Genomic DNA, 3,779 nt, shown 5'->3' with positions numbered 1-3,779 from the left:
GCCACTAATACAAGGCTACCTTCTACACTGTAGTGAATTGGAACTAGAATTTATTTTTCTGTCTTTGTTTTTTGTACTTATGCCTTATATTCTGGAAAATGACAACATGTATGGCACTGGTTAAAAGGAATGTGGAATAGCTTAGCCCAGGTGATGTAGGTGAAGTAGCTGTTTTTTGGGCCCAAGTCAGGGTTGTATTTAAGACATAAGGCCACTGGTAATGCTGGGGGTCATAAGAAAATTTAATCTTACCATATATCTAGGTCATTGTACAAATTCTCTTAAGTAACATCTCTTTTCTCATTATTAGATACACTGATTTACTCATGCATTTATTCAGAAAGCTTCTTAGTGCCTTCTGTCAGTTACATTGCATTTGGATTTTTCTTTTAATACAGGACCTTAAGATTGTCAGTTTCTTCTGGAGTGTTTTGCCTCCAGCTTTTTCAAAGGCTGATTTCTGCTTAGCTTAGACATGAATTTAGATATCATTTCCTCTGAAATGCCTTCTGTAGCTCACCTAAGGTTGTCTCACTCAGTCACTATAAAACACATAATTGTATGTATTTCCTTCATGGCACTTACTGTCATCAGTAATTATTGGCCAGTTTTGGTTATTTATTTATTTCCTGTTTAATATACAATGTAAGCTACATGAGGACGGCAATAGGAAACGGCCTGGCTTACAAAAAATGATCATTCATCCATTTATTTGAGTACATCTGAATATCTACTATGTGCCAGGCATGGTTTAGAGTTCAAAATACTACAGTGGAAAAATAGGCAAGGTCCTTGCTCTTCAGATGTTACATTTTCATGTGGTAAGACAAATAACACACACAAACGAGTAGACAAATAAAATGATAAGGAACAAAATAAAATAAGGTAAATAAAATGAAATATAGGAAGAGGATAGAGTGATGAAAAGTGCTCTTTTAGATATGATGGTCACATAAAGTCTCTCTGGAAAGATGATATTGCCAGAGAGGTATGAATTAGGTGATGGAGCAAGTCACTGAGACATCTGGGAGAAGATCCTTTCAGGCAGAGGAAATAGCATGTGCAAAATGCCTGAAGTAGAATTTTTTTTGGCACTTGAAATAACCAAAAAAAGTTCATTAAGCCTGGAGAAAGAGATTACAAAATAAAATTATAAGAGAGGAAATATTTAAAGACCAAGTAAAATTATCAAATTGCATTTGTATGAGAATTTTCCATTTCTTTTTAGCATGGGATGGTTCTGAGGAGGGTAGTGGTTGATTTTACATATATGGTAGAAGAATCACTGTGGCTACTATGTGGACAGCAGAATGACACTAGGGGTGCATGAGTAGAACAGGGGTGGGGCTAGTTAGAAGGCCAACGTAGTGGCCCAGTGGGTGGTGATGGTGTTTTGGGTTGAAACAGTGGAATCTGAGAATGGTTTGGTTAGGGATATATTCATAAAATAATAGCAAGATTTGCTTATGGATTAAGCAAATTTTATGGGGTATATAGAAAGAGAGATAATAAATGAGTGCTCTATTTTTATCCTGAGAACTGGAAAAATATAGTTTTTATTTAGTGAGATAGTGCGTAAGGAAAAAGCAGGGGTGAGGAATTATCAAGAGTTTGGTTTTGAACATGTTAATTGGAGGCTGCTATTATGCATCAAAGAGGATAAATTAAAGAGGCAGGTGGATCTAAGAGTCTTAAGTTCAGAAGAAAGCCGAGGGTGAGGAAATTAAATTATGAGTCATCAGTATAAAGATGGCATATAAATAGTGAGAGAGACTGAGGTCACCTAGAGAATGAACGGAGATAGGTGAAAGAAGATAACAAGGACAGACCTTCATGCACTTGTCATTTACAGTCTGGGATGAAAATAAGTTCAGTAAGGAAGACACTGAAGTAGGAGGTAGGAGTGAGGTAGGAAATAAAGAATGTGGTTTCATATAAATCAAAGGACAGTATTTCTAGAAGAAAGGAGTGATCATCTACATCAAATGCTAGTAAATAGGTAGAATAATATGAGAACTGAAAATTGGCCATTGTATTTTTTCACATAGAGGTCATTACTGACCTTGATGAGAATGAATTTGGTGACTGGAGTAGGCTGAAATGAGGAAGGAAAGATAATAAATGGAGACAGCATTTCAAGGTTACACTATATAAAGGAACAGAAAAACGGTGGTACCTGCAGAGGGAGGTGGAATTGAGAGATTATTGTTAAATGCAGAATTAGCATAAAATATTTGTTTGTTGGTGGAAATGATCTAGTGAGAGAGACATTCATGATGAATGAGATGGGGGAGACAACTGCAATAAAAATAGCCTGGAATGAGTAAGAGGGGATGGCACAGATAACTATATTACAACAATGAAAGAGAGAGAAAAGGGATTTGAGCATTTTTGTGAATAAGTGATTAAAATGGTGGATTTGATAAACTGGTTAGGGAGAGAAGTGAGAATATAAGGGAGAGGATCAACAGATCAGAAATCTTTTGTGGTTGAGGGATTAGTGGTGTCAGGCTATTTGAGGGAAATGAGACTTTAAAGGGATAGTTAGAAAAAAAATCCAGTTGTGGGAGAGCCATTGGTAATGGAAAAGTCTAGTGTAAATCTGCTTTGTCAACTCCTAGTCTTACACTCTCTCAGTAAATTTATTTCTGTATTTGTTTATTCATCCATTTATATATTCCTTCTTGTCTGCCTGTCTGCCTTTCTTCATTTTAAAAAACAACAGATTCAGATTTAATTTCTCATACATTCTTTTATTTGTCAGGCAAATCTAGGTCTTTCTTTATTTTAAAGAACACTGTTGCCTGGCCCCCTTTCCATGAAATTATGAAACTAGTTGGTCTGGACTGTGGAACAAGAACTCTGAACTTAAATGTTTCCCAGCTTCTGTCAATATGGTTTTGACCCTTGTATGTGGCGTTAGCTGTACATTGGAATCACTTGAAGTGATGTGAAGAAAATTAAGCTATTGATTGCATTGTTTCTTTTGATTGTGAAATCACAAATAAAAATAATAGGAGTAGAAGATGTAAGGAAGTATTTGAGTAAGGTGTGAAAACCCTGAAGGAATGAGATTGGTCTGTAGATGGCCACAAGTTGGAGAAGCATATGTGCAGAGTGCAGCCAAGAGCTGGGGAGTTTGATTAGTGAGAAGAGAGGGATGGTGATATGAACAGAGCAATGAAATGGGAGACAAAGTGATCAGTTACCCTACCTGCAGGTCTAAATTATGGCAGTTGAAACAACTACCAATTGAGAAACCAGGGGACCCCAAGGGAAAGCTATAAATCTGCTAGTACAAGATTAAAGAAGGTTGGTGACATGCTCTAGGGTTCCTGTGAACTGACAACAGAATGCTACGGAGTTAGATGGATGTTTGTTGAGCGAACAAGTATTTTTTATTCAGATCAATGCTGTGTGTATACAACATGCTGGGTCGAAAATAACTATTTGGACATCTTTATACATTGTTTAATCAGAATTCATATTGTAGAATATGAACAGAGATAATTCTGTTTGAATGAAGGAGTTCATCTATTACTAATGGTAAGTATACATGAAGATGCAGGACTCTTGTTTGAATATCAAATGGATGTTATGGAATATATAAGTAGACAGTGGACATACCATCTGTGACAATAAAACTCTGATCCACACACTCAACAGCAACTGGCCTGGGAAGCCAAACCACAACTTCTACAGCAATCAGCCCCGAATGGTCAGGACTTGCTCATGACTGTGCCCTCTCTATGTTTTGCCTTTTTTCCAACTCAGATCCA

The sequence above is a fragment of the Manis javanica genome, chromosome 1 (genome assembly GCF_040802235.1).
Source record: "Manis javanica isolate MJ-LG chromosome 1, MJ_LKY, whole genome shotgun sequence".
In the NCBI taxonomy this organism is placed as follows: domain Eukaryota; kingdom Metazoa; phylum Chordata; class Mammalia; order Pholidota; family Manidae; genus Manis; species Manis javanica.
This window is presented reverse-complemented; position numbering follows the sequence as displayed.